This window comes from Arvicanthis niloticus, chromosome X, assembly GCF_011762505.2.
Source record: "Arvicanthis niloticus isolate mArvNil1 chromosome X, mArvNil1.pat.X, whole genome shotgun sequence".
Taxonomy (NCBI): Eukaryota; Metazoa; Chordata; class Mammalia; order Rodentia; family Muridae; genus Arvicanthis; species Arvicanthis niloticus.
The window spans coordinates 7,313,042-7,339,515 of record NC_047679.1 but is presented as its reverse complement, the minus strand read 5'-3'; the positions used below and the strand labels follow the sequence as shown (position 1 = coordinate 7,339,515).

Below are 26,474 nucleotides of genomic sequence, written 5' to 3'. Positions count from 1 at the left end.
GATCGATTTGAACAGAGAGAGGGATGGGCACAGAGAGAATGAGAGACAGAGTGAGAGATTGAGAGAGTGGGCCGTGATGACAGGGACCTTTTAAAGGATACACGTGTGACATTTGGTGACTGGTGGTGACACAGCTGATGATGCCAGTACTGAAGATAAGCAAAATTTAGGATGCTAGGCTGTAAATATTTTTTTCCAGATATTAGACCCTATTCCCATGACAAAGGAGACAGCTCTGACTTACAACTGGCCATTGATCCCTGATTCTCATTCCCAAAGAATATCTCTAACAAGATGACTCTGTGGAACAACTATTCAAAGAAGAACACTGGTGTACTTAAAAATAATTCTAGCAATATGCAATATTTTTGCCGTGTGAACCTCTTACCTGCCTAAGTGAGCAGACTTACCGCCTCCTGACTCTGTTTTACATTGTTCAAAGTGTAACCTACAGCTAGGACTCAAAAGAGATTTAAGGATGACAATGTTCATGGACTACATAATCCTAAAGTGTATATAAGCTAGTAAAACCTTCTGATGGGGGTCAGTTCTTATTTGGCCAACCACTATAGAAGAACTTTCATCCATCTCTAGTGTGTGGACTGATCTCTAACTGAGAAAGCATATTGCTTCTACAACACTAGGACATGGCAAGTTATTCAGGACTCAGCTAACTAACCCTCCATTTCCAAGAAGCCTTCCATGACTACTAACCCAGCCTCCATTGCATGTGCCAGGTAAGCATGGTTCTAGCATAAACCTGACACTGTTACTGCCCTTTCTTTACACATTTGATTCCCTGTGTTAGTTGTTTCAAGAAATCCGACCGCGGTTCTGAACAGACCACTCCAGACCACAGGGTTCCAAGGGGGAGGAGGTTTATTCAGGGGATAGGGCAAAGGTGGGGAGAGGAAGGTGGAAGAGATAAGAGAGAAGAGAAGTAGAGGCCAGCCATGACCACGTGGAGAGAGAGGAAGGTGGAGGAGGGGACAGAGAGGCAAGAGGGTAAGAGAGAGAGAGAGAGAGAGAGAGAGAGAGAGAGAGAGAGTAAGAGAATAAGAAGAAGAGTAAGAGAGTGAGAGAGAGAGGAGGGGGCAAGCAGCCCTTTTATAGTGGATCGGCCTACCTGGTGGTTGCCAGGTAACTGTGGGGAGGAGCATACCTGGCTGTTGCCAGGTAACTGTGGAGGTGGAGTTTAGACAGAATACTAACACCCTGAACCTGCCTGTGAGGAACCATCTCTTTGTACCTGCAGGGCCTGGCTCATTGCCTGGAACTCTTTGTGTGTGTGTGTGTGTGTGTGTGTGTGTGTGTGTGTGTGTGTGTTCGAACACCCACGCCCACGGGGTGTGGGCAGTTCTTATCTCAAACCTATTACACTTAGTAACCCTTAATCAGAAAGTTTTCAGAGGGCTGGAGACATGGTTCAGTGGTTAAGAGTGTTCTCTTACAGACAGCTGGAGTTCAGCTCCCCAACAACTGCTAGTAGCTGCAGCATAAGGAGATCTGACGCCCTCTTTTGGCTTCTGAGGGCACCTACACTTGGCGTTTACTCACACACATAATTTAAAGTGATTTTTTTAAAAAAGTGCCTGGGGGAGCAAGTGACCAAATGAAATTATTCTGCCAACAGGCAGGTGGTGGTCCTGAAGGCAGTCCTTCCCCTGCCCCCCATAAAGTCCTTTATTCACACCATTTTCATTTCGTGTTATGTCTGTGCAAGAATCCACAAGCTAACCTCAGACAAACAGATTCACTTTCCTCACACGGGCCTTATTTGCATTTAAAAGCGAAGGCTGCAACCGAGAATTCCTTTTGCCAGAGAGGAATTTCAAGCATCTGTCGCAGACCAGCGAGAAGAAAAGAACAAAAAAAAAAAATTTTTTTTTTTTAAAGGGCTAGAAGCCGATTTACGCAGAGCTTCTACCAAATCATCCTACAGAAGCAGGTAATTTTATTTTGGCCCTAACTAGCAAAGACAGACAGCCTGAGTTCTTGGACGAAATCCCTAAGGGTGCTGAGATTTGGTATGACAATGCCTGCTAATGCTGGGGCGTTTAAGGAGCTGCAGCCCTGCTTCGGCTCCAGCTGAGTCTCCACCCCTTCCCCCTGTGTGTGAGCAATGAACAGCTGCCAGCAGCGTCCTGGATCCGGTCCAAGCAGCTTGCTGTCAGCAGCATAGGCCTGCGGGGCCGCAGGGTCCTCCCACCCTTTGCTTTTGGATGGGCATTATTAGCTAGAAAAATGCTCCGCGTTTTTCTTGTTCGTGTGGTGTAACCTGCTCGCTGCAGACGCGCAACCTTTCTCCAGTAATTACCTCCTACGCTTGGGAAAATCTCAGTCTCTCTCTCCCTCTTTTCATTACAGCAGCCAATTCAGCAAACTAGTTTGTATCACCAAGGACAAAGAGGCAGCCTTTCTGATCGCAATGACGCGTTTCTTTCTTCCCACCATTCCTCCAGTGAAAGGGGCGTGATAACCTCCAGTCTCACCATTTCTGAAATCAAATGCACGGGCTGGTCTCCTTAGTCCAGTCTGAGAATCTGGTACTAAACTGATGGGCAGCTAGTGACCACGATCCGTTTCTTAGAACGGAGAAAAGGTGTGCCACAGAAATATGCCACCCCCCTCCCCGCCCCAACCACCACCCATTTGTAGCCAGCCTGCTAGGCAGGAATGAGGATATTGTAAAGAGACACTATGGCAAACAGACTATTCAAACAATAGACACCCTTAAAATTGCGATTTCACTAGAAACCATATGCTCAAAAAAGGAAAGGCTGAGCGCCGAAATGGAGAACATTTTCTGTTTTGTCAGGTGACCTTGCAGGAGAGATTGGCGCTGAGGCAGCGGGAGCACAATGACACATGAACAGAGGATAGATTTCTTTGTCCCTTTTTCCCAAGGTGGTCACATTGACTAAATCTCCTTTTCCTGACCCCGCCCCCTTTTTGAGACAGGGTCTCTCTACGTAGCCCTATCTGTCCTGGAACTATGTAGACCAGGCTGGCCTTGAAGCCTCTGAGTAGTGGGATTAAAGGCATGTGCCACTGCACCCTGGGTCATCTGGGTCTTTTAGTTGGTTTATCGAGGATGGGTTGATGGGTCAGGCTTGGGGCACAGGTTGTGACCGTCAAGTTTGATAATAAAGCACAAAGCTAGCTTGTGCGCTATACTACAACCTAGTTCTAGCCAATGAAATGTGCAGAAGGTTCACTGTATGTCCACTTTCCTGGAGCTGAATAGCTAAATTCTCCCAGCTCATATTGGGGTTTCCAGAGGGCTGACTCTAAGACTGTAAAGAAAACAAACCTTGTCAAGGCCCCTACTTTAACTAGCTCACTAGGTCAGGAACAAGTCTACAAGCAATTATAAAACAACGTCACGCCCATCACGATGATACAAGTGGAAGAACAGAGCAAGAAACAACAAAGCTTCAGGTGAGGAATGGGGAGATCTTAGGTTTCTTGGGGAGCAGTTTAGTAGCTTTCAAATGCTTGCCGAGCAAATCTAGATCCCTGGAACCCCTGTGGAAAAAGCCAGATTCCATGACTCCCGTCTGTACTAAGCTGGGAGGTGGAAGGGAAAAGAGAGTCCCCTGGGAGCTCTCCAGCCAGCTAGCTCTTAGCAGACATTAGGAAGCCCCACCTACACTCATGGTACTGGGGAAATTGAGATCCCCCCTCTTAGAATTCTTAGTCTTGTTAATAAAATAATTGAAGAATTTTAAAGAGAAAAGCAGCCAGGCAGGCAAGCTGGCAAGCTTGACAGCTGTCAGAAGGCGGCCGCCGAGGAAGCCGGAAACTGCTATTTGAGTTAAGCAGGCGAGTTTAGCAGTGGAGGTCAGCCACATAGTGGACAGAGAGCCACACAGCAGGCTGTGTGAAAGCCCGGAGTGTTAGGGACCATGCCAGGCTGGAGACGGAGGAGGAGGGGGAAGAAAAAGGAAAATTGATACTTTGGAATAGACTTCATGGCAGCTCCTTAGCAACTAACTGCTCTGGAGAGGGAAAATAAATTAGCTGATTAAAGGGCTGATCAGTCCACCTGTCTCTGTAGCATGGCTTCCAGTGAGCCAGACTTCCTGAGGGGCGGGCCTTGGCCAGAGCACTGGATTATATAATAACCAGACCAACTGGTTTAATTCAAGGGATCATGCCATGTCTCCACCCAGAGATAGATTCCATTCTCCTGACCAAGAATAGTTTTCCCTTAATAGGCTTCCAATGTTACTGTAAGTCACAGGGGGGAAAGCCACCAAAATTTGTCCTCTGACCTCCATATGTGTGTTCATGTGTATAGCCTCACATATAACCATGAACACACACATTGTACACATACATAACAATATTTTTTAAACCTGGGTGTGGTCATGTACATTTGACTTCAGTGCTGGGGGTGACGATGGGTGGATGATTACTGGGGCTTGAAGACTCTCAGCCCAGCTCTAGACTCATTGAGAGACTGTCTCAAGGAAATATGGCAGACAGTGATAGAGGAGAATACCTTGTGTCCTCCTCTTACACGAATACACACATGGTTTTTGGGTTTTTTTTTGTTTTTCTTTTTTTTGTTTGTTTTTTGTTTGTTTGTTTGTTTTTGGTTTTTCGAGACAGGGTTTCTCTGTGTAGTCCTGGCTGTCCTGGAACTCACTCTGTAGACCAGGCTGGCCTCGAACTCAGAAATCCGCCTGCCTCTGCCTCCCAAGTGCTGGGATCAAAGGCGTGCGCCACCACTGCCCGGCCACACACGTTTTTAAAAGAAGAAAATAACATTTTCCAGTGTTACTTGGATGTGTATGTGTGAGCTCTTGAACATGGTGCTGGATGTAGTTTTAGATCTGTGTGATTTGGTCCTTTGTGTAGACTTGCATATCCATCACAATCAAAGTGCATCCCAAGAGGGCTGGAAAGATGGTGCAATGATTAAAAGAACTGGTTGCTCTTGCAGAAGACTCAGGTTTATTTTCCAGTCTCATATGGCAGCTGACAACTGCCTGAAATTCCAATTCCAGGAGATCTAGCATCTTCTTCTGGCCTCTGTGGGCACCAGGCATGTGTGTGGTACACAGCCACACTTGTAGGCAAAACATCCATACACATAAAAAGAAAAGTAATTCAATCTTTTAAAATGTACTTCAAGGCTCCTTGCTGTGCCCTGTTTTATAACCACACCTACTTCTCCCTCACCAATGTCCTCAACTTGCTCTAACCACTAATTTGTTCTCCATTTCTAAAATTTTATCATTTTGGAAATCTTACATAGGAAGCTTTGAGTTTGGCTTTATTTCCCTCAACGTAATTCTCTACACGTATATCCACGTTGTGTGTTATTTCAGTAATATTCTTAATGCTGGAAGGATGGCTCAGGAGTTAAGAGCACTCATTGCTCTAACAGAGGAATTGAATTTAGTTCCCAGTATCCATATTGGGCTGCTCAAGACTGTCTGTCACTCCAGCTCCAGGGGATGCAGTGCTCTCTTCAGGCCTCTGTGAGCATCTACACACACAGCATACATTCTAAAAGATACATACATACACATAAAGATAATACATATAATTTTCTTAAAATATTATGAATAGAAAATATTATTTAGCCTATACAGACGTTAAGAATATAGCTCTATTGGTGGAGTTCTTTGTTTAACATTCACAAAGCCCTAGGTTCGATTCCCATCCCTGAGTAAGTCAGGTATGCTGTTACATACTGTAATCCTAGCATTTAGGAAGTACAGGCAAGAAGATCAAGAGTTCAAGGCTAGCCTCAGCTACATACTAAGTTTGAAGCCACCCAAGAACTATATGGGAACCTGTCCTAAAACATTCAAAAGCAAAAGAACACTTGTTCTAGTGAAAACTACATGGTATAGAATTCCATGGCATAGAGTACCACATTCTGGCCAGCCACTCATCTGCTGACGTAGAGCCTGGTTGATTTTAGTTTTACGTTATTACAGATGGGTGCTATGAACATTTCTGTATGGGTTTTGCATGGACAGGAGCCTTATTTCTTCTAGGATAAATACCAGGAGTTTGATTGGCAGGTTGCACTGTATAATTTTTAAAATTATATATATTTGTCTATTTATTTATTTTGGACTGAAGAGCTGCAGGGTCTCCTGGTGCCACATCCAGAGCCCACTGATCTGAGCTTTAAAGAAGCTCACAAACTCTTTCCCAGAGTGATTTTATTCCTGAAATAGATGCACAGCTCCATCCCAGGTAGGCAGCTGCCTGGAGAGCTGCATTCAGAGATCCCTACCCAGAGAATCCCACCCAGGAGTCATGGCTTTTGCAAAAATACATTCCAGAGTGAGCCAAATATGAAGCAGAGTTGGATGTATTAAAATAGAGAGGAAGGGCTGGAGAGATGGCGCAGCAGTTAAGAGCATTTGTTCTTACAGATGATCCAGCTTTGGTTCCCAATACCCACATGGTGGCTCCTAACCATCTATAACTCCTGTTCTAAGGGATCTGATGCCCTCTCCTGAAGTCTGAAGACACTAGGCAGTCAGGCGGTTTGTGGGTGCACACGCACACGCACGTACACGCACACACACACACAGGCAAATCATTCATGCACATAAAATAAAATGTTAAAAACAAAAGTGCAGAGAGAGAAAGAGAGGAGAGGGATGGTGAAATGCAGACACAGACAAGTGTGAGCTTCTAGAGGAGAGTCATGCCTGCTTCTTTTTCTTTTCTTTTTCTTTTTTAATTGTTTAAGAATTTCCTTGTTTGTTTGCTTGTAGACAGGATTTCTCTGTGTAGTCTTGGCTGTCCTGGAACTCATTCTGAAGACAAGGCTGGTCTCAAACTCAGAGATCTGCATGCTTCTACTTCCCAAGTGCTGGGACTAAAGGTGTATGTCACCACTGCCCAGCAAGAATTTCATATAGACATATGATGTATGTTGATCAAATCTACCCCCTCCATTCCTTCCCTCCAATCCCTCTCCTGTGCCCTACCTCTTTTCCTTCCCAACTTCATGAATCCTTTTTTAAAAGCCCACCGAGTCCACTTAGTGCTGCTTGTCTGTGCTTGGGTGTAGGGTCAGGGCCATCTGTTAGCATCTCAGGGCTTTCATCCCTAATGAAAACTGACTCTTCCTCTTGGTCAGTCATCAGTTGATGGTAGCTCCTCAGTCAGGCATGGACCTTCCTGAGCCCCTTCCCAATCTGTGCTGTGATTTTTGGTTGGTTTGATGTGGTACAGGTCATGTGTATGCAGTCACATGTCCAACGGCCCTGTGCTATCCAGTGAATACTGTTTCACAGTCGCCAACAAGGGCTCTTCCTGATGAGTCAGTAGCCATCCACTCCCACTGGCTCTTAGAGTCTTCCTGTCTCCTCTTCTTAGATGGTCCCTAACCCTTGAGGAGTCTGTGGTGCGTTGTTGTGTAGCAGTTTCTTCTGACATGAAAGCATCCCATCTTGGAGAGAAACTACTTAAGACATAGGGTGTGAAAAGGGAGGTGGACTAACAGGATATTCTAATGGGATGTTTACTGGGAGGTGAAACAACAGGATGTTCTAAGGGTAGGTGGGACACTCCATCCTTCACTTCCTTTAGACAGGAAGTAAACATGTAATAGCTTCAGGAAGTCCTTGAACTAAGCAGATTCAGTAGGTTCCTCCCTTTACAATAACATATTAGCAATAAAGACTGCTGATAGTCATTCTTAGACAAGCTGAGCTACTACACTGAGGCTCAGAGTGGGCAACCTGGAATAAACAGAGCCTTCTGAGCCAAGTGGCCTAGAAGCAGCAGAGAGCAGCTGAAGTGCCTGGAAGAAACAAAGACCAGCAGAGCTGTCTGGGAAGGGGCTCAACCCACCAGGAAAGGACACCCTCCAACCTGTGGAGCTGCCTGCAGCCTGTACAGTGTGCTCCAGGCTCCCAGCTTTCATCAACTGTCACTCGGCCGGGGTGGTCTTTGGTGATGCAGCTGTCTTTGAGTTGTTTCTGCTCCTATAAGTGACTCCAATAAATCCCATTGGTTCACCAAGTCGGACTTAAGTGACACTGTCTGTTATTGGTCCCCTATCTGAGATTAGAGGATGTTTGTTCATGTCTCCCCAGAAGCAATGCCACACAACATGCATGCATGCATACATATATACATACATACTAAGCAGATGCCATTTAGGACTCTTATTCTCTGCAGGTTGTGCAGTGGTATGTCTGTATCAGTCCTCTTGTATGCAAAAAGGAGCTTTTCTGGTGAGGGTTGAAAGATGCACTAATCTATGTGAAGGGTGCACACCTGTATACCCAGTCCTCAGGTGGAGGGTGCTGGGGTCACAGGTGTGTGCCACCACATAGACCTTTTAGCTTAGCTTTACATGAGCTTACAAAACACATTTTTATTTTGCTAAGGTACAAGGTTTCCTTGTGCAGCCCTTGGTTTAGGTGTTAAGCCTGAGAACTTGGCCTCCTCCTAGACCCCCAAAGATCTTATATGGGGTGTGGGGGGTGGGGGTAGTATATGTGCATGTGGTATGTGTGTAGAGTGTGTGTGTGTGGTGGCAGGGTATGTGCAGTATAGGTGTGTGTTGTATATGTGTGTGTTGTGTCAGGTGTGTGCCTGTTATGTGTAGTGTGTGTGGTATATCTGTGTATGGGGTATGTGTGCTGTATATGTGTGTGGGGTGTACAAATCAGTCTATGATGGACACAGCCCTAGCATACTGAAAGAGTTTCTTTACCATCTATGGCTTAACTTGTGTTGTTTGCCACAGCAAACATTCTGTGCAGACACAGGCCCACACAGCCTAGTTCGTATGTTGTTCTCCCTCCCTGGTGTTCTGGAGCCCTCACCTCTCCCCCTCTTCTATTTTTGGAAGGCTATACCCTAACTGGACATGGCAGTATCCACCTATAAACTAGACACTCCGGAGGTGAGACGGGAGAACCAGAGGTTCATGGTAAATCAGCTACAACGGTACATTCCTTTTACCTAGAGGCAGGGCAGGCAGATCTCTGTGAGTTTAAGGCTAGACTACTCTACACAGTAAGACCCTATCTCTAAACAAAACAAATAAACAAACCCAAGGCTGGAGAGATGGCTCAAGGGTTAGGAGCACACACTGCTGTGGCAGAGGACTCAAATTCGGTTCCCAGTAGCCATCATAGCTATAATCTGAGGTCTTTGGGCAGCTGTACTCACATGCACATAACCATACACACATAGAGAAACACAAAATTAAAACTAAAATAAATCTTACAGGGTGCAAAAGAGAAACAGGATCGGGAAACAGATACTTCACAGTGAGGAGCTGAAACACTCTACTCATAGCCCAAAACTCAAGTCCACATTTGAGTCTCCATGCAAAGGCCAACACGTAACTACAGTTCTTCTGTGCAGTGGTGGCGCACGCCTTTAATCCCAGCACTTAGAAGGCAGAGGCAAGAGGATTTCTGAGTTCGAGGCCAGCCTGGTCTACAGAGTGAGTTCCAGGACAGCCAAGGCTACACAGAGAAACCCTGTCTCAAAAAAAACAAAAAACAAACAAACAAAAAAACCCAAAACAACAGTTCTTGTGGCGTTCATTTGCTCGCTCTTAAATGTTGCAAGTAGACTGGTCAGATGCAGTTCTTTTGCAGTTAGTCCCCCCCCCCCCCCCCCGTCCTCTTCTGATGTCCTGCTGGACAGATCCCATTTCAATTCGCTTCTTCCGAAATTTCAAGTGGCTTTCCTTGGGAGCGATCATCAGTAATTTTAAACGATTACCCCTAAGGTAACCTGTAATGGGTTTTAGCTAGACTCTACCCTCTTCCCTACAGAGCCAAACATGCTTGTTCCACTGGGAGGAGGGTTTCACAGAGAGAAAAGTGACAGCAGGCAGTTTCAATGGAGGAAGTCCCATCCTTACAGTAGCACAGTCCAGACACATGCACAGTTGGCCTTGCTATGTTGTAATATGATTGTTAACACTCCTGTCTTGTCTGCCTCCTTCCTTCTGCATGTATATGTGCATGTGTTTCGTGTGTATGTGTACTCATGTGCATGCATATGTGGAGGTCAGAAGTCAAATTTGGGCATCTTCCTCCATGGCTCTCCACCGTGTTTTTTCACACACTTTCTCCCAGTGAACCTGGAGCTCACCAACTTGGTGACACTTGACCATCTGTCACTGCAACCCTCACCCTGGGTTTAGAGTTATGCCACAACAAGCCTAGCTTTTAACCTGGGTTCTCTTACTTGTACTTTATCCACTGACCCATCTCCCATCTCCTCTTGGCTGCTTCCTTCTCTCTCTCTCTTTTTTTTTTTTTTGGTTTTTTTTTTTTTTAAAGACAGGGTTTCTCTGTGTAGCCCTGGCTGTCCTGGAACTCACTCTGTAGACCAGGCTGACCTCAAACTCAGAAATCTGCCTGCCTCTGCCTCCCAAGTGCTGGGATTAAAGGTGTGCGCCACCACTGCAGGGTAGGCTGCTTCCTTCTAAGACCATGTCTTCCTCATCAGAGGCCAGCACTATGCTGGGCACACAGTAGGTGGTGGGTGTCTGCTGTGTGCATGGAATGTTCTAGAGGTGTAACAGTCCTGCACTGCATGGCATGCCATTAGGAAGAGGTCAGGGCCAGCTCTCTAGTTCCCACCGTTTTTGTTCTTGGGGCCATGTCTGTGTTCTGTGTTATGATTCCGTTCTTTGTGGGGCTGAGATTCTGTCAAACAGGTTGACAAAATTATATTTAAAATGGGACTGATTTGGGATGGCAGTATGGCTCAGTGGATCAAAGTACTTGCTGCCAAGCTTGATGACCTGAGTTTGACATCAGAAAGCAACATGGTAGAGAGAAGCTACTCCTGTAAGTTGTCCTCTGGTGTCCTCTCTCTAGTTCTGTATGTTCTCTCCCTCTCCCCCTCTCTCTCCCTCCTCCCTCACCCTTTCTAAAGGTAAAACCTAGAGAGATGGCTTAGCCATTGGGAGATCATATTGCTCTTGCAGAGGTCTGGAGTGCTGCTCCCAGAACCCACCTCAGGTGGCTTACCATATTTGCAATTCTAGCTCTAGGGGATCCAATGGCCTTTTCTGGACAACTGCACTCACATGCACACAGAGAGGCACGGACACATACACATAATGTAAAATAATAAAAACAAATATTTAAAAAATATAATAAATAATCCAGGTATAGTGGCACTAGCCTTTAATTCACCACACTCGAGACAGAGGCAGGAGGCAGGAGGCAGGAGGCAGGAGGCAGGAGGCAGGAGGCAGGAGGCAGGAGGCAGGAGGCAGGAGGCAGGAGGCAGGAGGCAGGAGGCAGACAGACAAGAGACAAGAGACAGAAGGCAGAGGCAGAACTCCTTAAGTTTGAGGCTAGCCTGATCTACATAGTGAGTTCCAGGCCAGCCAGGACTATACAATGAGACCCTGTCTCAAAACCAAAACTGATACAAGACATGGTTGATTGCAGTCCCAGGCATAATGGTAAACAGAGTTATCTGGCGGAAACTTCAGAGTGCTTTCAGAGTTACCATGCTCTCCCATCAGCCATTTTGGTTTGGAATGACTTGGATGTGCTGTGTTCCCCATGGGCTTGTGTTTAAGCACCTAGTCTTTCAATTGGTGGTGTTGCTTTCGGAGGTGGGGCCTAGTGGTTAAAAGTGGGTTACTAGTAGCCATCCTCCAAAGTTCTGGTGAGTTTTTCAGCTTCTCAGTCAGCTTCTAGGAAGTAACCTGCTGGGCTGGAGAGATGGCTCAGTGGTTAAGAGCACTGACTGCTCTTCCAGAGGTCCTGAGTTCAATTCCCAGCAACCACGTGGTGACTCACAACCATCCGTAATGAGATCTGATGCCCTCTTCTGGTGTGTCTGAAGATAGCTACAGTGTACTCACATACATAAAAGTAAATAAATCTTTAAAAACAAAAGAAAAGGAAGTGACCTGCTCCGTCACATTCTTTTCACCAGGGAATGTTAGCCAGGGCCAGGCAACTTTGCATTTTGTTTGAACTGATAGTTCCAATAACTCCAGTCATTTGTTTTGTAGAACTAAAGTAAGCTGTTTCTCTAGACTATTGTTATCCCAGCCAGGAGAGATGTTTATCTAACTTAAGGTTCTTTAGCAGAGTCCCCAGCAGGAGATAAGCATGGGTCAAACAGGAAACTTTTCAATCTATCCCTCTTCCCCCTTCCTCTAAAATGTGTAAGGAGGAGCTTCCACCCATCTGCCTGGTCCTGAATCTCAGAGCCCACTCCATAAGGCTGTCTGCTTGTCTGTTTATGTCATCAACACCTCTGTAATACATTTCATATACAAAGGACAGTCCATCTCATTATTATTCTTGAATCCCAAGCCCAAAACCTTTGGGGTGCCTTGCTGTTCTCATTACCTAGCCTTCCTGCTGTGGTGGAACTAAAATTCCTCTGGAACTGAGCCAGAATGACTTCTTCCTCCCTTAAGTGGCTTTTGTCACAGCAATGGGAAAAATGGTCCAGAAAGGCTATCTGAGAATAAAGGGTAGGAAATAAAAGCAGTAAGTGAAAGGGCAAAGAGCATCATTGGTGACATCATCTCAGTGCCTGGATTCTGCCAGATCTGAATGGTGACAGAATGCCTGGACCTAGCTCTCATGTGAGTGGATATCTTGACTTTTCATTGAAGCCAGGCTGACTCGGGAGTCAACCCCTAAAAGAAAATTGGTGGGGCTGGAGAGATGGCTTAGCAGTTAAGAGCACTGTCTGCTCATCCGGAGGACCCAAGTTCAACTCCCAGCAACTACATGGAGGCTCACAACCATTTATAATGGGATCTGATGCCCTCTTCTGGCACACAAGTGTACATGCAGGCACAGCACCCAGACATAAATAAATAAATCTTTAAAAAATTAAAAAGATGGGGAGATGGGACAGCCAGTAAATGCTTGCTATCCAAGCATGATGACATGAGTTCAGACCCTCAGCATCCATGTAAAGGAGCCAGGCACATAGACTTGTACCTGTAATCTCCACTGAAGAAGTAGAGATACGAGGATCCCTGGGGCTTGCTGGCCAGCTGGGCTAGCTGAATCAGGAGCTCCATGTTCAGTGAGAGACCCTGTCTCAAAAAACAAGGTGTACTGTAGTTGAGTGTAGTGTAAACGTCCCATTGCCTGCGTCTGCCTCCTGAGTGTGACCATTAAAGGTGAGTGCCACTACACCGTGTTGTTTATTGTTTTTTTCAAGATTCGTTTTTATTCTTTTAAATTCTGTATCTGTGTTGATGCACACTTTCCACCTTTACACAGGTTTTAGACATTGAACTCTGGTCGCCAGGCATGCAGTGCAAGTACTTTTATGCCCTGCCCTATCTCACCGGCCCCTGAATTCTGTAGTTTTTAGAATGTTATTTCCCAACCTGGGCTAGTAGGATCACTAGGGACAAGATCTGGAAAACGAACAGACAAAACAGCCACCCAAGCCACACTGCAAAGCATGGAAATAAGATGTGCTAGAGGTCAGAGCAGGGACCATATTTTGTTGGACACAGTTCCCAGGTGAAGTCAGTTTTGATAAAATCGATCTGGGAGCAGGGCTTCGTAAGATGTGTGTGTTAACAAGATTTAACACACACTTGATGACCCGAGTTCAGATAGGTCTGGAGTGGGGGCCAAGAACTGAATGAATTAAATGGAGTTTAATAGGTAATGTTCTTTCCAGCTCATCCAACCAGACTTCCCAGAGCAAAAGTCCTTGGGCAGCTCAGTATGGTACAAATTGCATGACTACACGGGTATAGTACAAGATATATGGTGATCAACTGCCTCCTTCCTCTGGTACTCAGAAGCTCCTAAAAGATGAAGTCTCAGTACTAAAATGGGAAAGTCTTGGGGGAAACTAGGTAACTGGGCATCCTTCCCACTCTCGACCTTGTGGTCAGTGAAGTTCTAACACTGTTACATGGCTATTTTAACCAAACTGGCACAGGTTAAAATGTAAGGGCAGAGGGGACCTCAGAGGGTGATGCCTGGGAAAGACAGAGGGTGATACCTGGGCCAGGTAGGTGACAAAACAAGAAATGTAGGTGTCTTGATTTTACCTGCATTACAGGAATTTGCCCATAACGTTTCAGCAAATAGAGTGGGTTTTGTTGTTGTTGGTGGTGGTAGTTTGTTTGTTTGTTTGTTTGACAAGGCTTCACTCTGTAGCCTATGCTAGCCTCCAACTTTTAGATTACCCTGCTTCAGTCTCTTGAGTTCTGGCATTACAGACATGTGCCACCACACCCAGATTTACAATAGAGTTTTAAAAGATTTAATGTGGAGGCAGGAGAGATGACTTGGTTAAGAACATTGGCTACTCACTCTAGCATAGAGAACTCAGGTTACATTTCCAGCACCCAACCAACCCATTTGGTGGTTCAAATTCATCCATAAACTCCAGTTCCAAGAGATCTGTCGCCATCTGCTGGTCGCCATGCGCATTGCATGTATGCATATAGTGTATATGCAGGCAAAGCAACCCCCTACAAACACACACAAAATGAAATAATGCATTTTTTAAAATATCTAAATTTTTTGTTTGTTTGCTTTTCTCTTTTTGCAATGCAGAAAGTTAAATCAAGAGCCATTATATGGAGTGAAAACATTCTGCCACTCTGACTTTTACTAGAAACTTCCTAAACTGTGCAACAGTTGGTCTGCAAGACAGAAACAAGCTCTGACAAATTGACGGGATAGACAAAAGGCTGATGTTAAGCCTGGTGATACAAATCTGTAATTCTAGTTATTTGAGAGGCTGAGGCAGAAGGATCACAAGTTCTAAGGCTGGTCTGGGTAACTTAGTGAGACCCCTCCTCTCAAAGTCAAAGGGGAGTGGGTGTGCGTTTGGAAGACACAGCTCACTGGTAGCATACCTGGGTAGCACAGATGAGGTCATGGGTTCAGTCTACCACAGCACCACAAAAACAAAACACAATAAAACCAAAAGGGCTGAGAAAAGCAAAAATTAGGAACAAGAAGCAGATTTATTCATTTGTTTTAATCAATCTATGTTTCTGTCTGTCTGTCTGTCTATGTCTATTTGTTTATACTTTTTTTGAGACAGGATCTCACTGTGTTGCTATGGCTGGCCTGGAATTCAGTATGTAGACCAGATTGGTCTTGAAGTCACTGAGATCTGCCTTCCTCTGCCACCACCATCTGCCAGATTGGTGATTTTGTAGTAAGTTTTCTTAGGGAAAACCAGGGAATTTTGTTGGCTTTCTGGGAGTTGTCTATTATTTCTCTCCTGATTTCTTGGAAGGTCAGCTCTTACCAATAAGTAGCCTGAGTTTACTTTGTGACATGGAACCTGAGCATGAGCGACTCCACCTTGGATTAGCCTTTAGGACATAGTATAGGAAGGTCTTATTCCAAATAGTATCCCATAACTTTTATCCAGCATGTCTATTTTATTGAGGAGACTGGGGGAAACTAGAGATGTTATATATGTCTTTGTTATAGATTGAATATTTAAGAACTTCTTTCCCAAATCTGCAATTTGAAGTCCTAACCTTTGATGTGGGTAGCCCTTGATGTGCTAGCACTAGGAGATGGGTGTTTGGGAAATGATTAATTAGGTCATGACCAGCAGAACCCTCCAAAGTAAGATCAGTTCCCTTATAACAGGTCCTGAAAGCTGAGCGTGGAGCTCACCTGGTAGAGTGCATTTCATGCAGGAAGCCCTAAATTTGATCCCTGGCACCCAGTAACTGAATGTGATGATGTAAATATCACAGCACTCTGGAGGTAGAGGCAGGGGATTAGAAGCTCAAGGTCATCCTTGGCTATATAGCAAGCTTGAGGCCAGCCTAGGCTATGTAAGACCCTGTCCAAAAAAAGGACAGGAAAGAGGAAGGGAGAGAAGGAGGAAGAGGAGAGGAGAATTGAGGAAGACACAGAAAGTAAAAGAAGCCTCTGAGAGTGGCACCCCATCTGTCATGTGAGGACATAGTGACAAACAGCTGCCTATGGACCTGGAAGCAAGTCCTCATGAAATACCATGATTTTGGACTTCTGGATCCCAGAATTATGAGCAGTGTGTTTCCTTTGTCCATCAGCCATCCAGTGTGTAGGGTTCTGTTAGATAGCAGCTCAGACAGAGTAAGACATCTTAGTCCTTTACTTCATCGTGAAGAAAACAGTGGTTTCTTGTTAGCATGGACATTTGAATGAGAGCAGATGAGGGGATTACCAAGGGAGCTGTCACAAATGCCGGTTTGGCCTTTCACTGTAGAAATTGAAAAGGTCAAAGGCTCTTTAGCTGGTATCATAGATCATTCCAGAGCCTACTCTGAGCAAAACTGAACTACAGAGCCTGTTGGCTGGAGATCTAGTCTGTTAAAAATGGCTTTTTATTTGTTGGTTGGTTTGTTTGAGACAGTGTCTCATTATGTGACCCTGACTGGAGCTCAGTATGTAGATCAGGTTGGCCTGGAACTCAGTATATAGATCAGGTTGGCCTGGAACTTGCAGTGATCCTCCTGCCTGTGTATCTAAAATGCTGCATGAGAGCCAACACAACCAGCTTAGAAATGGCTTTCCATCCCTATCCAAGATGTTGTGTGGATTTTATTCATTAAACATGTGTCCAACCTGTCCTCTGTTCCATTATCCCAGCTCAAGTCACCATTGTCTCTTGCCTAAAAGAACCTTCCATGGATACCTCTGCAGCCTGATCTCCATACAGTGGTCAAAGAGTTCTCTTTCAGCATGCTCCATGGCCTAGGTGAAGATCCTCTGTGGCATACTGTTGCTTTTAGGATACAGAGTAATAGCTCTCCTTGGGCTTCTTGGCTCATATGGTGTGAACAGAAGCTCTCTCTCTTAGTTAGAGTTTTATTCCTGTGAAGAGACACCATGACTAAGGCAACTCTTATAAAGGAAAAACATTTAATTGGGGCTGGCTTACAGGTTCAGAGGTTCAGTCCATTATCATCATGGTGGGAACATGACAGCACGCAGGCAGACATGGTACTGGAGGAGCCGAGAGCTCTACATCTTTATCCACAGGCAGCAGAAGGAGACTATGAGCCACACTGGGCATAGCTTGAGCAAAGGAGACCTCAAAGCCCACCCCCACAGTGACAAGCTTCCTCCAACAAGGTTACACCTACTCCAATTAGGCCACACCTCCTAATAAGCCACACCACAATCTCTGTGATAGTTTGAATGAGAATGGCCCCCATAGGCTCGTATATTTGAATACTTGGTTGGAACTATTTGGGAAGAATTAGGAGGTGTGGCCTTATTGGAAGAGGTGTGTCACTGGGGAAGGGTTTTGAGGTTTCAAAAGACTCCTGCCATTCTAATTCTGTTTCTCTCTGCCTCTCTGCCAGGTGATTGTGTCTCAAGATGTGGGGTCTCAACTGCTGCTCCAGTGCCATGCCCATCTGCTACCATGCTCCCTGCCATGATGGTCATGGACTCTAACTGTAAGCTCCAAATAACTCTTCTATAAGTTGCCTTGGTCATGGTGTCTTATAATAGCAACATAAAAATAATTTAGATACATCCTCTGACCTGGAAAAACATGACTGGTGGCATTATGATTTAAAATCTGTGTGGTTGCTCTATGAATATTGGCCACCTCTGGCTCCCATCTGCCGTTCCACTGTTGTGCAATCTTCAAGAGGGCATGGCTCTCTGTCTGTCTGTCTCTCTCTGTCTCTGTCTCTCTTGGTTAAAAAGAAAGGTTTTTCTTAATATTAAAGTGTTTGGTATAGCCGGGCAGTGGTGGCACACGCCTTTGATCCCAGCACTTGGGAGGCAGAGACAGGCGGATTTCTGAGTTCGAGGCCAGCCTGGTCTACAGAGTGAGTTCCAAAAAAAAAGTGTTTGGTATATGTCTATGCACGGTTAGAGGTATGTGCACATGAGTTCAGGTGACCATGGAGGGCAGAAGTTACAGCCTGTTGTGAGCTTCCTCATGTGGTTACAGGGAACTGAAGGTTGATCCTCTGCAAGAGCAGAATGCCCTCTTAACCACTGAGCCATCTCTCCAGCCCTGTGGTTGTTTTTTTATTTTGATGTTGTTTATTTGCTTTTGTTTTGAGACAGTTTCTTAATACATAGCTGAGCCTAATATGGTGTCCGGCTGAGAATCTGGTCAGATTCTTTGTAATGTTTAAGATTGATAAAATGAATATATATAGAACAAACACATAGACAGAATATAGATTCTGTTTTGAGACTGGTGTCTTGGTGAGGTTAACCTGGTGCCCAACCCAGAATGGTCTACTGTAGGCACCTGGCATCTATTTATAAAATTAACAAATGATGGGTCAGATGTTGAACAAGACCATCTCAAGAACTCTTGCCAGCCTGCCCTTCTGGGATTCTTCTTTAGTTACTGCTTATAGGATCAAAGGGTGTTAGAAAGACTGAGAAATGAGAAGCCTCCACTGGCTTAAAGCTCAAAAGAGCCCTTCAGTGATCTGGCTACAAACAACATGGCAGGCGCCAGCACTTGACTGGCTAGACAGTTCTCAAGGAATGTTTGACACGGGCCAGAAAACCCAGTGCCAGAAATCCCAAGACAGAACCTTCAGCCAGGAGATTCCTGACTAGTGAGTGAGCTGAGTCCAGAGAGAAATGGCTGGCCTGTCCCTGAGTGATCACCAAGGTGGTACTCAGCTTTTGCAGCACTCTGTCTTGCCCCCTTTCCAAGTTCTTCACACCCTGCATGCCCCAAGTGGCAACAGTCTTGCAATTTGTTCAGATGGCTTACTAGGCTGATGTCCAAAAGGTCCTCTGTCTTGTACTGGGGACTGGGAGCTAGGGCTCGGGAAGGAGTAGACCAGTGACCTACTCTGTGTTCTGTGGTTCTCCCACACTGTTGCTGTTCTTTCCCCTTTCTGATATAGGCAAACCCAACAGCCTGACTCAGACTCCATCCAGGGAAAAGACTTAGGGAATGCGGTGACCTCAGTCACTTAGACACCATAGTCATCGTGTGGCAAGGGCAATTGCTCTCTCAAAGTCAGATAATATTCTGAGCTTATCACACTAAGCAGCCAGCAACAGCCACTGGCAACTTCTCCTAAGGTCCAGGAAAGAGGGCTTGCATAAAGGATGTGAGCTATTTGGTCCTTTAATTGTGAACTAAGAATCAAACTTCCTATGGGCAGCAGCTGAGTGTGTGGCTGGGTCCTGGTTTGGGCTGGTAGCGAGGGTGTTATTATTCAGATGATGAAACGCTACATAGCAGTTAGAATGGATATGACAAATGCACTCGCTCAAGGTTTTTAATAGTGTGATGAGAAAAAGCAAATTTCAGAAGGCCATATTGAATGTGCTAGTGTTTTTAAAATATTAAAATATGCAAAAATCTTAAAAATCATTTCCCTAGTGATTTCTAATGGGATATCACTTATATGGTACAGTAGTTTGGATGTGATTTAAGTATGTCTCTAAGTGATAATGTGTTGAAACCTTGGGTCCCAGTGTGGTGATGCTAAGATGTGGTTAGACCTTTAGATAGACCTTAGAGGAGCTGATTAGGGCCACTGTCTTCAGAAAGGATCAGGGTGATGGCATGAGACTGTAAGTTTGTTCTCTGTAGCAGTGAATTGTCATGAAAGAGCAAGGCCGGGTCCCAAGTCATTTTCAGTTTACTGTTCCACTCTGTGACTTCTCCTTTTTCATGAGCTGCCAGCATGTTGCCCTCTGCTGGGTTGTGATGAAGCCAGTGGGGACCTTACAGTGCTACTGCCATGTTTTTTGACTATTCCGTGTCCAAACCTGTGAGCTAAATAAACCTTTTACAAACAATCAGCCTTAGGTATCTCATTATAGTAATCCAAAGTAGACTAATACATTTAAGATTGATAAAATAAATATATGGGTAACAAAACAATAAACGTCCACATAGATAATTCTATTATAATACTATTCAAAACTTATGGTTGTCTTGGGAGTACACAGAGGCTGCCTCTAACTATATCTGAGTCATTCTCTATTTTGTATTTTATTATTATCTTTTGTGAATTAATATGTATGTAATGTATGTATCTGTGTGTATCTGTCCATATGTGTGAGTACACTCACACAGATGCTATATTGCGTGTATGGAGGTCCAAGAACAATCTTGGGTATCAGTCTGTATCTTCCACATTATGTGAGACAAAGTCTCCTGTTTGCCCCCGGTATACCAAGCTAGCTGGCCTGAGATCTGGAGATTCTCCTGTCTCTGCTTCTCATCTTGCTGTGTGAGCTCATGGATTAGACAGAGGGTACTGTGCCTGGCTGGGAGCGGGTCTGAACTCGTCTCCATGCTCCATGGTTCCTTTCTTTCTGTTTTTGTTGTTGTTGTTATTGTTCGTTTGCTTTTTAATACAGAGTTTCTCTGTGTAGTCCTGGCTGTCCTGGAACTTACTATGTAGACCAAGCTGGCCTCAAATTCATGAGATCTCCCTCCCTCTGCATCCTAAGTGCTGGTACCAAAGGTATGCCCCACCAAGCCCAGCATCCCCAGACCTGCTTTCTATCTTAAGCCAGATGTTTGCTATACTGTTTTGTATCTCGTGTGTGTGTGTGTGTGTGTGTGTGTGTGTGTGTGTGAGAGAGAGAGAGAGAGAGAGAGAGAGAGAGAGAGACAGAGACAGAGAGAGAGACAGAGACAGACAGAGACAGACAGAGACAGAGAAACAGAGACAGAGAGACAGAGATATCTCCAGTGAAGGCTTGTTTCAAAATAAGAAAAGGGTTAGGTTCAGTGGGCTCGAGTAAAACGTTAAACCAGCAACTTGTACATTGAACATTGAACAGTGCCCCAGTTACTATCACTCCAGTTGCCAGAGTCCCACGGGCAGGGACTTTCCTCCTGATGGCGGCTAACACTATCAATGTTCCTGCTCCGCCCCTTGTCTCACTGCTGTGCCACCCCTGGCACTTTTCCCTTCCTCTTTCTGTTAGTGCCGGGAAGTCCCCACCTCTGCTCAAAGCCTCCTGGGTGCCTCCCACCTTCTTTCTTCCCCCCTCTTCCGCCTGCAGAGGCGAGGAGGGAAGGGAGGAGGAAGACTGCGTTGCTCCAAGATGGCACCTCAGCTAGAGATCGCCAGGAACCAGACTCTTCACTGTCATCCGTAGCAAACGCTCACTTCCTAAGGGTGACATGCGCTCAAGTGGCCTGTTTGAGAACAGACGTCACGCAGAGAACTGAAGAAAATCTGTTCTGAATTCTAAGACAGATTTCCTAACAAACCTTTGGAAACCCCGTGCTCCCTTTTCAGTTCTCTGTGAACGCCCCGCGGGAACCGGGTAGGAGCGCAAGCTAAACGCAAGGGATTCAAAGTGCCAAGGTTGCTGATGGCTGATGGCTGATGGCAGAGCTGTACTTCAGGAGAACTCCAGAATTTTCTGGGCGGAGAGCAGGGTGGGGGGGTGGGGGGGGGTGGGGGAGCTGTGTGTGACATTGCTCCCTAAGCTCTTTTCAGCCCTTTTCTCTCAGCAGCCCATTTTAAATGAACAATAGAATTGCGAACTCCTCATTCACCACATCTTGTGATCTCTGATTGCTTGAACAACACTGCAGTCATTTCCTACCCAGTAAGAATCATTTCTCTTTGCCTTAGTGATAATATCCTGTTGAAATATAATGCCTGCCGTTCCAGACAGTGACTACATAATGTCTGGAGTCTTTTTTTTTTTTAATTCCTTCTTCTATATTTAACCTTTGAATACAAATGATAAGACAAGTTCCCAGATGAAGTGAAAGGATCTTTGGGTCTGTGCTGAAATCTGTAATTACTTAACATCCTCCGATAAAGCAGCGAGTCTGCAAATGGATTACATAGATGACCTTTGTTCTCTGCCTTTAGATACCAGTGCGAGGAGAATGGATGTGGGTTTTCCCACAAAGCTGGTACAATGCATAACAACAGTCTTTGAACAAGCACATGTATACACTGTGTTATATTTAAAAGAAATACCTGGCATTTATTTATTTATTTATTTAATATGTGTGTGGGTGTTTTGCCTGCATGTATGTCTGTGCACATGTGTGGCTGGTGCCCGTGGACAGAAGAGGGCATCAGATCTCCTGGGAGTGGAATTAAGCTGCCATGTGGGTGCTGGGCATTGAACCCAAGTCGACTGGAGCACAGCCACTGGACCAGCTCCTCAGCCCCAATCATATTAACTATATACGTTTTTTAAAGTTCATTTTATTTGTTATATGCTGTGGTACCTTCATGCCACTCGTGGGAGTCTGTTCTCTCCTTCCACCACATGGGTTCTGGGGATCAGTTTTTAGCTCCTCAAGCCTTGTAGCAAGTACCTTTAGCTATTAAGGCATCTTTCAAGGCCCCATGCTGTTAATTTAATCCTCTTTATTGGATGCACAAAGGCAGGCTACTGTGCTGATAAAAACATGAAAGAAAGAGGAGAAGGGTGGGTCTTGCTCAGGATGCTTATAAGATGGGCTAGTAGAACTCAAGGCAGGGCCAGAAAGACAGCCCAGCACTGAGATCATGTACTGCTCTTACAGATGACCAGAGTTTGGATACCGTGTTAGGTGGCTCACAACTGCCTCTAACTCCAGCTCCAAGGCATCTGATGCCCTCTTTGGACTTCTGTAGGCACAAACCAACGCTAAAACAAGAGAGAGAGAGAGAGAGAGAGAGAGAGAGAGAGAGAGAGCAACAACAGCTTGAGGCAGAAAGAAGCCACCAAAGTGAGTCCCCAGAGCAGGAAAGGTCACAAGATCATAGAAGCAAGCCAGATAATTGGTCAGGAAAACCAGATCTCCAAACCTGCAGTCCTTCCTAGCACCCGTGCTGAGCTGGGATGGATACAATACTGGAGTCAGATTTCTATAGACAGGACTATGTTCCTGGGCTCCTGCCTACCATACCCTGACCCTGCAACCCTACTCCATCCAGTGGCCAGAGGTATCCATAACACTTCCTGTTTGGGAATCTGCTCTGGCCTCCTTCAGGACTTCCCAGTCCCTCTATTCTCCGTCCAGACCGACAAAGGTTTTCACACAATTGCATGAGGCACATGCAAGGGCAGTAGTGGGCACTGCCTAAAAGGGACCATTGGAAAGGAAGACACTTTCACAGTGGGAAAGGACCATGGCCAGAGAGTGCATCATCATTTGGACCAGCATGTTGTTAGTCAGGTTTGAAGCTATTTGAAAGTTTCTGAAACAGCTCTCCTACAAGGCTGTCCAGGTGACTGACAGCCCCATTTGGATTAACTCTTAAAGGAAGGGACAAGGTGCCTTTGTTCCTGCTAGGTAGTAATCCTATAATCTTCCTGGCAGCTCAGAATGTCATGTCTGCATCCAGGGCTAGACATAGACTCACACCCCATTCTTTTAACCAGAACTCACATAACAGAGAAAGTTAAAAGGGATAACAGAAAGAAAAAAAAAAATTAGAACCTAACTAAATCTGTCAACATAATAATACTTTACCAGGAAGAAATAGGTTTCCCTTCATGGGCCTTGACAAATCCAGGCTGTCTCTATGCTAAGGCGTTTTAAATCTTGGGGCTGTGGGAATGGCTCAGTGGATAAAGTGTTTGTCACACAAGCATGAGAACCTGAGTTCAGATCCCCCAAACCTGTATAAAAACTGGGATAGGAGGTGCATACCTGTAACTCCTATAGTGAGGAGCAGAGACTGGCAGATCCTAGAGCCTGGCTGGCCAGCCAGTGTAGCCGAAGTGGCAACCTCAAGTTTGATGAGCTATTTCTACAAAAACAAGATGGAAAATAATAAAGGAAGAGACCTAACACAGACCCCCCATCTTCTGCTCACATACACTTGTGAGTATGAGTGCACTCTCCCCTCTCACATGTCAAATCACGTGTGATATGTGTGTGTGCACACACGTGCATGTGACTCTGACACACACAAATAAAAATCATAAACACAGGCTTGGAGGTGGTGGTCCACACCTTTGATCCCAGCACTTGGGAGGCAGAGGCAGGCAGATCTCTGCCAGCCTGGTCTACATAGCGAGTTCCAGGACAGCCTGGGATACACAGAAAAACCCTCAAAAACAAAACAAAAAAAAACAAGGAGAGATGGCTCAGCAGTTAAGAGCACTGGCTGCTCTTCCAGAGGTCCTGAGTTCAATTCCCAGTAACCACATGGTGGCTCATAATCATATGTAATGGCATCTGATGCCCTCTTCTGGTGTGTCTGAAGACAGCGACAGTGTATTTTTTTTTTTAAAGATTTATTTATTTTATGTATATGAGTACACTGTCGCTGTCTTCAGACACACCAGAAAAGGGCATCAGATCCCATTACAGATGGTTGTGAGCCACCATGTGGTTGCTGGGAATTGAACTCAGGACCTCTGGAAGAGCAGTCAGTGCTCTTAACCACTGAGCCATCTCTCCAGTGTACTTATATACATTAAATAAATAGATCTCTAAAAAAAAAAACCTTTCCAATTCATTTCCGATGGATACTTTAAAACACCTTGCTACCAGGAGCAGCTGTATTATGTATTACTTTCTCCCTCTTTTCACCCAGTATTTTAAATTTTATGGAGAGGCAATTGTGCTACTCCCCCTTCCTTAAAACAAGTGTATTACAGGGAGCACAGGAAGCCTGAAGCAGGACACAGGGGCCTGAAGCTGGTTAGGAGTGAAGGGTTCATCCTCAGTGACTTTCAAATCTGATAATTCAGTTACTCATTTTTCTCTCTTGCTTACTTTCTTGCTTTCTTTTTCCAAGACAGGGTCTCTCTGTGTAGCACTGGCTGTCCTAGAACTCATTATGTAGACCAGGCTAGCCCCAAACTCAGTCTCTGCCTCCCGAGTGCTGGAATCAAATGTATGGGCCACTATGCAGAAAATCTGCAGATTTCTAACTAGGGACTTAGAGCTCCCAAGCAGACACCACCTGCCTTTGTTCACTGTGTTGCCATCCAGTGTACCACAGCCTGGGTGGTTTATCACAGAAACAACAAAGGAAGTAAAAAATTGACTTCTCATGGTCCTCAAGGCTAAGAAATCCCAGAGGAAAAGTACTGGTGTCTGAGGCTACCCTTCCTGCTATGTTGTTCCAAGGCAGAAAGCAGAAAGGCAAAAGAAGCAAAAGAGAAAGACCGAGGCTGGAGAGAGGGCTCAGTGGCTTACAGTGAGTACTGCTCTTCCAGAGGACTCAAGCTACTTACTGCCTGAGAAGTCTGTTCAGGGCAGCTGATGCCCTTGTCTTGCATATAAACACATATATCCCCTCCCATTAAAAATAAAAATTTAGGGCTGGAGAGATGGCTCAGTGGTTAAGAGCACTGACTGCTCTTCCAGAGGTCCTGAGTTCAATTCCTAGCAACTACATGGTGGCTCGCAACCATCTGTAATGGGATCCAATGCCCTCTTCTTGTGTGTCTGAAGACAGCTACAGTGTACTCATATAGATAACCAATAAATAGATCTTTAAAAAAAATAAATAAAAATTTAAAATAATAAAAATATTTGTCTTTGAAAAGAAAGATAAACTTGGCTCTCTCTGAATAAAAGAAAGAAAGGAAGGAAGGAAGGAAGGAAGGAAGGAAGAAAGAAAGAAAGAAAGAAAGAAAGAAAGAAAGAAAGAAAGAAAGAAAAGATGTGACTGTTCCTAGCTATGGTGGAGGAGAACATTTCTTATAGATGTGTAGGAGAGCATAGCCAGAGGCAGACACATCTGGGAGAGTTCAGAGTTGTCATGACCCTGAGCCATGTGGGGAGATGAAGGGAGAGATGGGGAACCAAGTACAGCAGCCAGGAGGACAGAGGTACAAAAGGAGCAAAAGAAGAGTGGATAACCCAAATGTCTGGATTATCTAGGGACGTCTCTGGGGGAAGGGCAGCTCAGTCCCTGGACTGTAGAGTTTAGGGTAGCAGTGGGGTGTGCCAGCCATACCATATAACAGGTAGGACTGAGGGATGCTGGAAGAACCTGGAGGCAAGATTGGCTTTGATATATTAAATAGGCATCTCAAGTGCTTGTCCAGGGTTTGGAACTTAACACTCTCAAAGTTCCAAATCCATTCTCATGATAACAACATCAATCTGTCTCCAAGGGCTGAGCCTTCATGACTTGATTATGACCAATCTTCCTGTGCTTCTACACTGGAGAAGTTTTTCCATCATACATTCTTTGGGAGGCCCGGGGTACTTGTGTCTGTCAGTGGCAGAAGAGATAAATCATGGACTATTCACATAATGGGATGCTATAGCAGAAGAGAAAATGAACAAAGTCCAGCAATGTGAAGCATCATGGGTGGAGCTCATAAATGTAATACCGAGGAAATGCAGTCAGGCTCTAAGTGCAAAAATCCAAGATTCTATTTCCATGCAGAACAGGGTTTATTCAGTAAAGCTCTTACTATGCAAACAGGACACAAGCTCTATTCTCAAAAACACACGTTAAAAAATCAGGAATGCCAGGTGGTGGCAGCACACACTTTTAATCCCAGCACTTGGGAGGCAGAGGCAGGTGGATTTCTGAGTTCAAGGCCAGCCTGGTCTACAGAACTAACTCTAGTACAGCTGGGCTACAC

At 45.1% G+C, this 26,474-nt stretch overlaps 1 long non-coding RNA gene across 1 annotated transcript in view; it reads left to right on the top strand.

Moving 5' to 3' along the window:
• The window catches only part of LOC117695318 (uncharacterized), a 114,630-nt gene that overhangs the window by 72,736 nt on the left and 15,420 nt on the right, over positions 1-26,474 (top strand). The window contains exon 3 of the long non-coding RNA XR_013105969.1: positions 17,306-17,401. This is a non-coding gene — a long non-coding RNA (uncharacterized LOC117695318). The remainder of the gene's footprint in view (positions 1-17,305; positions 17,402-26,474) is intronic.